Genomic DNA, 14,812 nt, shown 5'->3' with positions numbered 1-14,812 from the left:
GTATATCTACATTACATATTTATATTTATATATTCATATTTATATCTATATACAGACATATATATAGATATTTTACTTTATATTTAGAAAACATAAAGAAAATGGGGTTTGGCTTGAAAGAGTTGCAGGTTTAGATCAGGAGATGGCCCCATGAGAATTCCAGTGGTCAGTAACATTGGTGTTTGTGCAACCTGTACCTCTGAAACTTGCCCTGATCAGGAACCAAACAACCTGGGACAGATGAAACTAAATAAATTATTTCTCACAAGATTGAGGGGAAACTTCTTATAAGTTTTTGAAATGCTGACCTACAGCATTTTTACTCAAAGAACGCTAGTCTGATGACACTTTCTGAACTCCTTCCCCAGCACTGGGTGAAAGATAGACTTATCAGGTCTATGTCCATCCCCTCCTTATAGACTTCTCTTCTTAGAGAATAAACAAGCAGACCATAAAAATGAATGCAACAAGGCCAGAAAACAATTCACTAAGAAACAACATAAATCTGCTCATATAACCAATAAGTCCCAAGAGAATGAAAGAAGTGTTAATCACTCAGACTCTTTGTGACCCCATAGACTGTAGCCCACCAGGTTTCTCTGTCCATGGCATTTTCCAGGCAAGAATATTGGAGTGGGTTCCCATTCCCTTCTCCAGGGGATCTTCTCGACCCAGGGACCTTTTGTCTCCTGCATTGCAGGCAGGTTCTTTACTGTCTGAGCCACCAGGGAACTTATTCCTAAGTCAAAAAACATTCGAAAATCCAATGCCAAAGAATCACAGTGAAATAATATTCACAGCTTAGTTCAGAGTGAAATTAGCTTCTCATATGTGGCCAGGGTGACACCTTAAACACTTGAGCGGGAAGAGATTTCAAAGTGACCCCAATGTACATCTTATTACTGAATCTAGTGTCCTGTCCTGGGTGAGGGTCTCAGCCCAATCTCAGTGGGACCTAACTGATAATATCCTCCAGCTAAAGAACACACCTGAAGTGGAACCAAGTTGAGTTTATTGGCTCATTGCAAACAGAGAAGATAGATTACCATGAGGAACTGGGGGGATGTCAGCAGGAGGGTGTTAGAAAAAACTTGCTCTAGGATTTAGGCTTGTTTTTAATTTTTTTGAAGGATTTTTAAAACAATGATTTTGCTCTGGATTAGGAGCAGATAACAGGGAAAAGATCGTGTCTGAAAAATTTTGTCTAGAATGTTACAGGAACAAAGTAGAGCTCAAGATAAAATTGATCAGCAAAGGGGGCAGTCACTGCAGTTAGCTTAGATGGGGAATGTTTGGTCATTTTTGCGGTTTGAACTGTGTTCTTTTTTTTTTTTTGTCTGTGTTCTGACAAGATTATGAAAGGGACTCATTTTTGTCTTGTTCAGTCAAGTCACAAAGCGACCTTGTCCAAGGTCGGTGTAGTCTAAGAAGTTTTCTAATATTCAACAGAGGAAAACTAAGGCCTGTTAAAGCCAGAGGAATCCAAGCTAACTGGAATCAGGATCTAATTTGTTCTTTCTCATCTTGAGCAAAATTATCTTAATTTTCTAATTGAAAAAGTCTAGGATTCTTATGAAGTTAAACAATGCATGTGTATGCCTGCTCAGCCATGTCTGAGTCTTTGCAACCCCATGGACTATAGCCCACCAGGCTCCTCTATCCATGGGATTCTCTAGACCAGAATACTGAAGTGTGTTGCCATTTCCCATTCCAGAGGATATTTCAGGCCCAAGAATCAAACCCACATTTCCTGCATCTCCTGCATTGCAGACAGATTCTTTACTGCTGAGCCACTGGAGAAGCCCAAACAATGCATATAAGTGAATTATTACAAAGCTCAGAATTTATAAATTCTTAATAAATGATTATTAAGCTCTATGATTATCTTTTACCATTACATTGAAAATACGTTGCCCTCTGCTGAAGAGCAAACACTCAGACTGTGTTTAATTTATCTTTGTACTCCCACCTCCAAATACAGTGGAGTGTTTGGGCACATGGGTGCTGGAGCTAGTACAGTACTTCCTGTACTTCTTAGTTAGCTGTGTGACTTTAGGTAGATTATACCACTTCTCTGTGCCGCTGTTTCTTCATTTGTAAAAGGAGGATAAGAATGGTACAATGGAGATGAAAGAAGTGACTGCATGCCAAGAATTTAGAAGGGTACTTGAAAACATTGTAAATCCCGTATCTTATCTCCCACTGTGGTCGTAGTTGCTCAATAAATATTTAATAGAATCCAGATATTTAGTATCTACAGACACTGACAGGCATCACCCTTGCCTAAGAAACATGGTAGATATCCAGCATGTTTCCACTGGAGAGAGGAGCCGATCAGTGCTGCGAAAAAACATCCTTCTAGCTGCTAGGTGGAGAACAGATTACCAGGGAACAAGGCTATGAACAGAGACTTCAGGCCCACGTTCCTAATACTGTCCATGCTGCAATACAGGGGACTAGAAAGTTGTTTCCCCAGAAGTGTTACACAGATGCCCCTCTGTGTTAGACAGTGGTCCCTAACTTTTTTGATACCGGGGACCGATTAATGGAAGACCATTTTTCCATGGACGGAGAGTGGGAAATGGTTTCAGGATGACTCCCGTGCATTACATTTATTGTGCATTTTATTTTTATATTATTACATCAGTTCCACCTTGAATCATCAACCATTAGATCCCAGAGGTTGGGGATTCCTGACATTGAGGAAAGTGTAAAGAGAAAACACAGAACTGTAGGAAACAGTTTGAAAACCAATGACTGGAAACATTAAGTATCAGTATTTAATTCTAGCAGCTTTTTCTCATTTTCCTAAACATATTCACTTCAGATAGTATATCTAAGTCATTTTAGTATTTTTCAAACACTTGGCCATTTAAAACAAGTTTTCTATGATAAGTGTTTCTTAGAAGTATTCTAGAGTAAAAATGATTTTTATGTGATCATAAATTATACTCAAGTTATTTTTAAAGTGTATCTTAGTAACTGAAAATTTTATTTGAAGTACTGTTTCCATGTAATCACAGGAATTAGATTATTTCTATAAGTATTATTAAACTTCAACTTAGTGATACTTCCCGTAGCATTAAAACATTCCCTTTTATTCATGTAATTCAGTAACATTTATAAAAATCCTTTACATATGATCTTTTCCTTATTGTCAAATATCTGCCCTAGAATATCCATCAAACTCAATATAAATTCATATTTAAGACACAAATATTAAATAGTCTAGTAAAAGATCCACCAAATGGAGTTACAGTATTAAAGAGCATGTGCGCACATGCTCAGACGCTAAGTTGTGTCCAGCTCTTTTTGACCCTTTGGACTGTAGCCCACCAGACACCTCTGTCCAGGGAATTTTACAGGCAAGACTACCAGAGTGGGTTGCCATTTCCTCCTCCAGGGGATCTCCTCAACCCAGGGATCGAACCCATGTCTCCTGCGTCTCCTGCATTGGCAGGCGGATTCTTTACCACTGAGCCACCAGGGAAGCACTTGTATAATTATATTTGAGAATCTAATGTTTGTCTTTGGGATGTTTTAGAAATATCCTCCAGCAAATGAATTGATAATGGAGAATGTTTGGTTATCTCAAATAGCATTTCACTTATTTGTTCAGCATGTTTTATGTATCTGGAGCAGCCAGTGGAGCATAAGATGGGGTCAAGAAATATCATTTGAAGAGCTGTGCTTTGGTTAGTCACTGGTGGGTCCGCTGTGGGGACCAACAGGAAGGGTGTTATTTTCTTGAATTCTTGTATACCAGATGCCCTGAAGTCCAAGTCCAGAATCTTTCTGCTTTTTGGCAGAATGCTTCCAGAATATTCCAGACTCACTAAAAGAATGCAGTTCATCTTAATGAAATTTTATAGAAGGAAGATAGAGATATGGACCAATGATTGAAGCTCTTTAATTCATGCAATCGGTAGCAATTCATTTAAAGAAGCAACGAATCCAAGAGGTTCACAGGAGTGCATAGAGAGTATCTTAGAGATTCTGAAATAATTGAAGAACTATTCCGCAGAGCCAAGAAAACATTGGAAAGGAAACTATGAAGCCAGGTGAGCAGAAGAGATAATTTCACTCTCCTTATTATGCCAAACAAATCGCCTGAGCCTGGACAGAAGAGAGTTTGCTGCAGAATACTTAACAGGGTTATTCTGATTTGTAGTTCTCAGGGTTTAAAAATGCTGTAATTTGTTAGTATACAAGTGGCCAATTTAGCTTATTTTTACTTCAATTATCTCCTCTTTTTAATTATATGTAAAAGGTTAAATTGAAGTTCAAAATGTAATAAGTATACTATACGCTGAATCTTCAGATATTAATACATGGCTTTCTTCCTAATTTATTTCCTAAACTCACCAAATAAGGTGCCTTATATCCACATGCTAATATCCACATGCCAATAATTTTATTTCACTGAATAAATGTTCATTTTAACCTATCATTTTCAAGGAAAGAAATAAGGAATAGTTTGCTTTTTTTTTAAACACCGCATATGCTAAGTTTAATTTTCTTCATATTAACAAAATCAAGTATTTAACTAAATTATAATCAGTCATTAAGTTTTATTGGTAGAATATTATGGCAGATTCAGTTGATTGCCTGCAAGAGTTCGTCATATTCTAGGGACTAAATTAGTAATTAAGCAATATGTCCAACGATATTTTTTGGACTAAAACCAGGACTAACCAAGAAGCTCAAAATGTAAGTACCTCAATTGATTAGTTAACAAGGTTTAATCCACATTGACTATTACTAAAAATCATTTTATTCATTAAAATTATATATAAATGAGTATAGGGTAGGATGGGGGCTTCCTTGGTGGCTTAGTGGTAAAGAATCCACCTGCCAATGCAAGAGACTCGAGTTCAGTACTGATCCAGAAAGATCTCCTGGAAAAGGAAATAGCAACCCACTCCATTATTCTTGCCTGGGAAATCCCATGGACAGAGAAACCTGGAGGGCTACAGTCCAGGGGGTCTCAAAGAGTCCTAAGGGGGTCTCAAAGAGTCCCACAGGACTTAGTGACTGAACAACAAAACATAGAGTAGAATGAGGGGAACGCACTTGGCGCTTTTAAAGAATGAGACCAAAGGCATTTTAAATCGGGATTTATTTTGTCCAGTGATATTGAAGATGTTGCTGAAGGGAGGTAAATTAGTAACGGCATATAGTGCCTTTCTGACTGAGAATAAAGGAAACTTCAGGAATATTCAAGCTTCACCTACAAAAGGGGGTAATAATGCATGAACAAACCATTTTAAATCAACAAGAAATGTATTTTCTTGATTATGAAGTAAAACAGATCAACAGTTGATATCACTGTGCAAATTATAGCAAACTTTTAGTGACCTGGCATGATTGAAACAAATTCATCAGTTATTCAAAGTAGTTTTTAAATGTTTCATATGCTTTGTTTATGAATTTGCACAGTTAAAAATTCTAATGATAAAAATATACAATATTTAAATTATATCAAACACCATTTAGTAGTTATGATCCAAAAAATCCAGCAACCTCTTCAATGGTGATTTATCGTCATTATCATGTTTCCTTTTTTTCTTCTAATCCCTGCAGTGTGCTCTGTTTTCCTTAATGCTACTCCATTCTCACTCATGACTCAGGCTTCAAGCCCTGAAACTCCATCACTGGTCCTTATCATTTTATACATCTACTCTTAAGATAGCATTTCAACTCGTTTCCCTCCATGTAGAATCTAATCCACTTTGAAAATGAATCTCCCCCAAGCAAAATAACATTTATGTCACCCTCATGCTTGAAAAAGTCACTGATACTGGGAAAGACTGACGGCAAAAGAAGACAGTAGCAGAGGCTGAGATGGTTGGATGGCATCACCAATTTGATGGACATGAACTTGGGCAAACTCCGAGAAATGGAGAGGGACAGGGAGGCCTGGTGTGCTGCAGTCCTTAGGGTCTCAAAGAGTAGAACAGGACTTGGCAACTGAACAACAAACAATGTGCTTGAAAACCTTCACTGACTCCCTAAAGCCAATATGATTAAATTTAAATTCCCCATGTCCTGTGTTCCACCCTTAGTCCTTTCTTCTTATCTCTTGTTACTTTCTCTTTGTTTTGCTACTACTTGCTTTCACCTGTTGGCAAAACACATCCAGTCTCTCCACCCCCACCCATTCCATGGTTTGCACCTCTGCCTTTGGTTCCCTGACTTTAAGGCGCTTTATATTCTACAAAGCTCGAATCCCCCTTTATCATTTAAGACTTAATTCAAGTACGTATTTCCACCTAAAATCTTCACAGACTCTTCTAGTTCACCTTGAACTCTTTTTCTGAATTCTTTGCCTAGTCCCATCTTTGGACAATTATTAATACATAGTAACAGTTCCCAAACATTTTGAACTCAGAATACCATAAAGGGTAAACTTCTCAAAAACTACTGCAAGCTCAAAGAGCTTTTGCTTATGTGGGCTGTATTGATCAATCTTTGCCATGTTCTAAATTAAAACTGAGAAAAAAATTAATTTATTTAAAAATAATAGTAAGTGAATTGCTTAACATAAATAACATTTTTATTTTAAAAAATAGCAGTGAAAAGAATAACTCTTTTATTACAGTTTTGCCAATATTGCCGTCTGGCTTTATAAATGATAACTATATTCCCATATTGTTTCTTCATTTAATCTGTCATGGTATCACATATATGATGTGATTTATAACTTCTGGAAAACTTCACTGTACACTCATGAGAGAATGATAGAGAAAAGAGTTTCACTTTGGAAAGATAGGGACAGAGGAAAGGGAGAGAATAGGTGATTAAATAGTTAATCCTACTAGGGGATTATCAGTAGAGAAAAAAGTACTGAAGACTCTGTAAGTTAGAGATCACTTAAGGAAGTATGTTTGCTTAACCATAAAACCAAGCAGGCTCGCTTAGCAGCAAAACCACGCAACAGAAATATGAGACATGTCCCAAACAATAAAACAGTGATGGCATGAGACCCATGTCCTGCCCAGTGATTCCCAGGATATTCCACTGTGCACGCGAAAAACAAAAATACAACAAAAGGTGACATTGCGCCCAAACCTGAGTTGATTTACCATACCTTAGTATATGATACCACGTTTTTGTTCATTTCCACTGTGCCGTGAGTCCCAGCTTGGCCATGTAGGACAAGGAAATTTCTCTTGATGTGGAGGAAGAACTGATGATGCAAGTTTGACATCTATGCTAGGATGAGGAAGAAGGGGTCTTCTCCTCCCCTACACTTCTCCTCTGATTATAAAACTGTTACCCACTAAGTTCTTGGGGCGGCATTCCACCCTTGTCTACCCTTGCTTGTATCTCTCACAAACATCATATTGTAATAAACTCTCTTCTTATCTGTCACTCTGCCTTTCCCTGAATTCTTTTCGTGCTCAAACAGAAGAACCTACACTCTACTAAGTCCAAAGACACATTCTATCAGTTTCAGAATTAGCCGTAGATCTGGGTATCCAAAAATGAGCCCTTCCTTAGGCCTGTCAATATCTATTGTTCAGTTGCTAAGTCGTGTCTGATGAACTGTGACCCCATGAACTGTAGCATGCCAAGCTTCCCTATCTTTCACTATCTCCCGGAGTTTGCTCAAACTCATGTCCATTGATGCAGTGATGTTCTCTAATCATTTCATATCTATATCTACTTTCAAAAAATTAAAAGAAACAGAAAAGTCATCAGTTCAGTTCAGTCACTCAGCCATGTCCAACTCTTTCCGACCCCAAGAACTGCAGCACGCCTGCTTCAATGTCTGTCACCAGCTCCTGGAGTTTGCTCAAACTCACGTCCATCAAGTCGGTGATGCCATCCAACCATCTCATCCTCTGTCATTCCCCTTCTCCTTCTGCCTTCAGTCTTTCCCAGCATCAGGGGCTTTTCTAATGAGTCTGCTCTTTGCATCAGGTAGCCAAAGTATTGGAGTTTCAGCTTCAGCATCAGTCCTTCCAGTGAATATTCAGGACTGATTTCCTTAAGGATTGACAGTTTGATCTCCTTGCAGTCCAAGGGTCTCTCAAGAGAGAGTCATATATGCTCACAATTATTTAAACACAGATTACCTGCTCTGTGACTTTAAATCTCAAGTAAACTTCCTCCCAATACTAATGCTGGATATCACTTCCACAAAGTCTATTCTTAATTTAAGGAAAAAAATATTTTAATATTGGGTTAAACAAACACCACTGAGTTTACCTGAATGTAAGACATTATTTTTGTTATAAGTCCACAGTATAATTTAAATTCAAACGTACATCTTAAGAATTAAGTCACAACTTATTCCTTTCTGTTAGATATGGTCACTGAGATTTAAGTCTATTACCCCAAACTGTTCACTATTATTAAGGCTGAATGGTTGTAGATTTATTAAAAGGGATCATTTATAGTAAATAGGCTTAATATTTTTAAAAATGCAAATCAACCACTATTTAATTGTTTCTACTTTCAAGAGTATAAAACTAAGTATTGTGGTATGATCACCGTAGTTAACATAGGCAAAGAAAAGAGTATTTTTATTGAAGTGTTAGGCTTATGGGTTAGTTTACTCCTCTGTTAAGAAGTATACTTTAAAAACACAGCTTTTAAAAGTCAATTATCTGGGAAGAACAATATTAGAGAAGTTGGAAGTACATTTACTATGTAATCAATAATTATTTAGCATGTAGCTCTAGGAAACGTGGCACATTGATGGCTGATCTTAAAATTTTAAATAAGTCTTGGGTCTCAAAGAGTTTACAGGTGTTTTGGAAGATGAAAGAAGCACTCGTGAAAGTTACATAAGGAGTAAGTAATAATACAAGTGATACTGCCAAATATATATCATGTAGAGGGAAATGGTCAGTATGAACCCACACCTTTATTACGAGACAGACATCTCGGCGTGCCACTCCACTCTTCACATTCTCCCCCACTTCAGCCACACGTGCAGTGACTACTTCCCCCAGGCTTTACACGGATGCATTGGGCAATGCCTCAACTCATCCTGTCTCACATACTTCGCACTTCCTGCCTCAGCATCTGCCTGATACTGCAGTAGAGATACCCACAGATGCAGGGGCTTAATACTATGGAGTAACCCTCGACAACTTGGAGATGAGAACCAATAGAGAAATGGTTTCCCTATTTCATCATCCTGGCACATAGTTCTGAATCATAAAATTCATAAGGATTGAGGATTGAGCACCAGTCTCCTCGGGGGACACATCTCTGTATTGTTTTTTTCTCTTTCCCTTTTCACTCCCACTGCCTCTCTCTCCTGGTACCTGAAATCATTTCCCAAGTAAACAGCCTACACATAAACCCTGAAATAGGGCATGTGTGTGGACAAGCTTGAGGATCTTAATCCGTTAGAAGAACCCTTGACATTGGCAGATGTAATTCTCTTGCTAAAGGAAAGCAGCTTCTGTTTACCTGGGGACTTTGCAAAAACTCTGCCTGAAGCCAGAGCTTCTCACATGATGCTTTCTTCCTCACTGCCTCCAGCCTGGATAAGACCTAAGCAAAACTAGAATAGGAAACAGCCCCTATTTTGGGAGGAAATAGCTGGCACACCCAAAGTGTTCGCAGTTGGGTTAACAGGTAGCCAGGAATAAGTGGAACACATGTGAGAGTGGAGCTTGTGTATGTTGGCTCAAGGTATTTAGGGAAAAAAGTCTTGATAGTGGAGTATTTATTGATTTAAGAGCATTACCCATGACTTGTGGCTTCCCAGGTGGCACTAGTGGTAAAAAACCTGCTTGCCAATGCAGGAGACATAGATGCAGGTTTGGTCCCTGGGCTGGGAAAATCCCCTGCAGGAGGGCGTGGCAACCCACTCCAGTATTTTTGGCTAGAGAATCCCCATGGACAGAGGAATCTGGTGGGCTACAGTCCATAGGGTTGCAATGAGTCGGACATGACTGAAGCACGCATGCACACCCATGACTTGGGATGCAATATGTGGGTAAAGTCTCTTGGAGCTGACCTAAAACCTGGTGAAAGAGTTCTCTGAAGCTTTGGTACAATAATCTTCTATGGAAAACAAGGCAGGGATTCCAAAAACACTCTGGCATAGTATTGTGGAAAGAATCCTAAGCTAAGGAGGTGAGAATACAGAACTTATTTCTCATTTCCTGCCCCAGTGGCATGGCTTACCGGCAAGATCATCTAGTCACTCAACCACACACAATTTGAAAGTTGAATTAAAGTCCTACATTAGCCTTGGTCAGTCCACTGACCAATAAGGAAGAAGAGTCAACTGCCAAAAGGGGACATCAGTTTTGAGACATATTCATAAAGTACCTCAGAAGGTCCAATGGGATGGTGTGCCAGTCTCCAAGAGTTGGGGTCAACTGGAGAACGCGTTCTTTGTAAAGAATTTCTCTCTTCCTTGTTTCCTTCCACTACCTGGTATGCTGTGATTCATGGGGTCGCAAAGAGTCAGACACGACTGAGCGTCTGAACTGAACTGAACCTACTCCTTACTCATCTCCTATGATTACTTCCCAAATAAAGGACCTGCACATAGCCTTTGCTTCAGGTCCTGCTTTGGCAATCACTTTCATCATTTTATTGTACATATTGGTTTACCTTTTTTTTCTCTCCCCACAAGACTGTAAGAACTGGAATTTTCATTTGTTCATTTATACATCCCCTAGGCCTGCTGCTGCTAAGTCACTTCAGTCGTGTCCGACTCTGTGTGACCCCATAGACAGAAGCCCACCAGGCTCCCCCATTCCTGGGATTCTCCAGGCAAGAACACTGGAGTAGGTTGCCATTTCCTTCTCCAATGTGAGAATGTGAAAAGTGAAAGTGAAGTCGCTCAGTCATGTCCGACCCTTAGCCTAGCACACAGTAAAACCTTACTGTAATTAAAAAAAAAATATGTGGTAGCACTTGTGGAAAATTTCCTGAGTAGAAGCAATAGCAGGTTGCAGGCTAGAATTAAATAGGTAGAGAGAAATATGAATGCATGAGCAAAATTATGAGTGATAAACCCATGAATCTATTATTTCTGTATCTCTATATTTCCAGGTACATGAAATAAAATTTGTGTTTGTTATCGTATAATGCAAAGGTTCCATTCAATACAGAGGAAGGGCTGTTTCATGGTCTTCTATAGGACTCTTCTGATTTGATAGAAATACAGATTGATATCATTTAAATAACAAGCAGCTGTAAGGAGCTATTTTTTCAGAACTATACCAGGCACTGGACCAAGTGGTTTGCATGAATCTCATTGATAAATGAGGAAATGAAGGCTTTCAAAGGTTTAATATCTTACTCAAGGTCATAATGTTGTTAAGTGGTACAGCTGGAAGTAAAATCCAATTTTGCTGCTGCTGCTAAGTCACTTCAGTCATGTCCAACTCTGTGCGACCCCATAGCCGGCAGCCCACCAGGCTCCCCCGTCCCTGGGATTCTCCAGACAAGAACACTGGAGTGGGTTGCCATTTCCTTCTCCAAAATCCAATTTTACTATAACATTAATCTCAGTCTTCATGATGTTAAGGATATTTAAACATGTCTATCTACTTATAAAATCAAAAATCCTTATTGACAGAGACCATGCTTCCTTTTTTATTTCCCCTCTCTCAGTGTTTCCATAATACCTTTCAAAGAGGGAGTGTTTGTTGAATTTGAATTCACCTAAAATGAGATTAGCATAGATATCTTGTGATTAAAGAAAAATTAGGAGATAGATGAAAGGAGAGCAGGCTGAAAAGGTAAACTGTATTATAAAAATCTTGGAATCTGTCTGAATCGTTAGGTATACCAGGGGTATAGAATCTCCTAATTATTTCATTCATAAGTACATACAGTTTTTCCTTCTAAATATATCGAGAGTTATACTACCTACAACCACATACCAACACTATCACTCCATACTGAACAGGCTATCGATGAACTTAGAGAATTTCTATGCATAAAAATATTTTAAAATAGGGCAAGTATCCACTTGTTTTTGACAGTAGATGTAGAACTTTCTATATCTGTAAGACCACTGAGTCTATTGTAGCTTCAAGGTTCTATAATTCATGAGTAATAAACTAGTTGAAAGAATGAACTATGAAAAATGCTGATTATATAAAATATGCTTCTAGGATTAATACCAAAAGATACTAATGTCTTTACAGTCTTCAGTAAGTTTCAATTAGGGTTCTATCTCCAAAAAAGTTTTAAAACTATTCTAAAATTAGCCAAATAAGAGAATAAAACGCAATCATTATTCTCACAATCATGACTCCTCCATCATGCTTCAACAGTTTAATTAAAAAATGAGTGATAAATCTTATGTCGGTAGATGTGTGTATAAGAGGGAGGAGGAAGCCAAGTCAATGAGCCAAAATACAGGATGACACAACATTGTTGTAATGGTGTTTTGTTGTATAAGCAAATGCTATTTTGTGTCTTATTTGCATACAGAGATTTCATTTATTGATTCAATTTCAGGATAGTCTTGTAGTGTCACAGGCATTGTTCAATAAACATTTTCAAATAGAGAAGAGAGAAAAATAATTTAGATTGATTCTATTTTTATTTTTTATAATAGAAACAATTCTTTATATTCAGATGCATAAAACTTTAGTTTTGTGAAAAGAGGAGGAATTATTAGCATTGCTAACTTTATTTTTTTTCTTTAAGTTTTATTGAAGTATAGTTGATTTGCAATGTTGCATTAATTTCTTCTAGACAGCAGAGTGACTCAGTTATGGACTATAGCCTGCCAGGCTCCTCTGTCCATGGAATTCTCCAGCCAAGAATACTGCAATGGGTAGTTACTCCCTTCTCCAGGGGATCTTCCCGACCCAGGGATCAAACCTGGGTCTCCCATATTGCAGTCAGATTCTTTATGATCTGAGCTACCAGGAAAACCCATATATATATATTCTTTTCATTATAGTTTGTCACAGGATTAGTTTTATAATCTATTTATTTATTTATGGTCACACCATGAAACATGCAGGGTCTTAGTTCCCTGGCCAGGGATCCAATATGTGCCCCCTGTGGTGGAAGCATGGAACCTTAACCACTGGACCTGCAGGGAAGTTCCATGTCACAGGTTATTGAATATAGTTCCCTGTTTCATACAGTCCCTGGAGAAGGGCATGGCAACCCACTCAAGTATTCTTGCCTTGAGATTTTCTTGGACAGAGGAGCCTGGTGGGCTACCATCCCCACGGTCGCAGAGTCAGCCAGGACTGAAGGACTAACCCTTTCACTTTCACTCTCACTGTGCTGTACAGTAGGATATTGTTGTTTACCCATCCTATATATAATACTTTGCCTCTGCTAATCCCAAACTCCCATTCCTTCTCTCCCAGCATTGCTAACTTTAAATACTCTTTTGAGTACCTACTAAAAGAACCCCTTAATAAATCTTTAGTGATATACTTTAACCCTTTATTTTTCTCTCAAAATTCAACTTTACTGCCATGAGTAGTAACTGTTCCTACACATATGTGGCTTATTTAATGTCTCCTTATAATTCTGGAAAAAAAAGAGAAAAGGCATAAATATTATAGAAACTGAGGGTATCTTTTGATAAGAAGTGGCTTGATGATAATTCAATTAGTTAAAATAATTCTTTATGTAATAATATTATCTCTATATTGTATATATTATATCTATATATTAATATATTTTTGTTGTGCTGAGTCGCTCAAGTTGTGTTGGACTCTTTGCAACCCCATAGTCTGTAGTCTACCAGGCTCCTCTGTCCATGGAATTCTCCAGGCAAGAATACTGGAGTGGGTTGCCATTCCCTTCTCCAGGGTTTTTCCCAACCCAGGGATCGAACCCAGGTTTCCCGCATTGCAGGAAGATTCTTTACCATCTGAGCTATCATCTATAAAGTAACATTATATTAAAATAAGCTATTATCATATAAATAGGTATGCGAATATATTATATGCATGTATATATCTTACCTCCATTAAGAGAATGAAGAAAGATTTGAAAAAAGCCCAATAAAATTTTTTCTACTTCTCTTTTAGTCTCTGTATTTTTCTACTTTTTTTCTCAATATCACACACTATAAAGGTAAAACCATATTGTGTATAATTTGAGATTATTGTAAATATAAGAACTAGAAAATTCTGAGCTACTAGTGAGGGTCCCTAGAATTCTTTGCACAGAAGGAAGTTCAGGTTCCGGAGGAAAGTGAGAGCATTGATTAACAACAGGTCACCACTAAAAGGGAACGTAAGCATTGATACTGGGAACTATATGATCTTTAAAGACCTTCATATCTTTAAAGTTCAATCACATTTATTAAGATTTTCCCCCAATTCTGATACAGTTCAAATAACCAGATTAAAAGAAGCATAGAATTAATTATCTCACTCCCTAAAATTAAATGTAAATTATATGAACATTCTAACATTAAATATTACTGTTAAAACCACAGATTCATTTAGAAATATATTCTTTGTAATGGATAACCCACATTTTTATATTTTGTCTGATGGTCTATTACTCATCCTTTTTATTCCTCAACAAACAATGAGGGAAGAGTGAATGACCTTTTATATTTCATAGAATTCATTGTGTAAATATAGCTTGGCTAAATCAGAAGCATTTTTGTGCTCTGGTTAATGGTAATGTGACTGTGAGAGCCAACACTTGACATAATGAATTGCAGAACAGAGAGTTTCATGGAGGAACCAAATGCTTTCAGCTCCAATTTATAAACCTACCCACTTTAATTAAGAAAAGTAATCTGCATGGTAATAGAAACTCAAACCATTTGCAGGGAAGGGGGGATCACCTGCCAGAGTACCAAGAAGCAATGTACTTATCAAGAGAAATACAC

This window comes from Moschus berezovskii, chromosome 26, assembly GCF_049115385.1.
Source record: "Moschus berezovskii isolate FMDL1 chromosome 26, NW_MosBer_1.0, whole genome shotgun sequence".
NCBI classification, from domain to species: Eukaryota; Metazoa; Chordata; class Mammalia; order Artiodactyla; family Moschidae; genus Moschus; species Moschus berezovskii.
Note: the sequence above shows the minus strand (reverse complement) of the source record.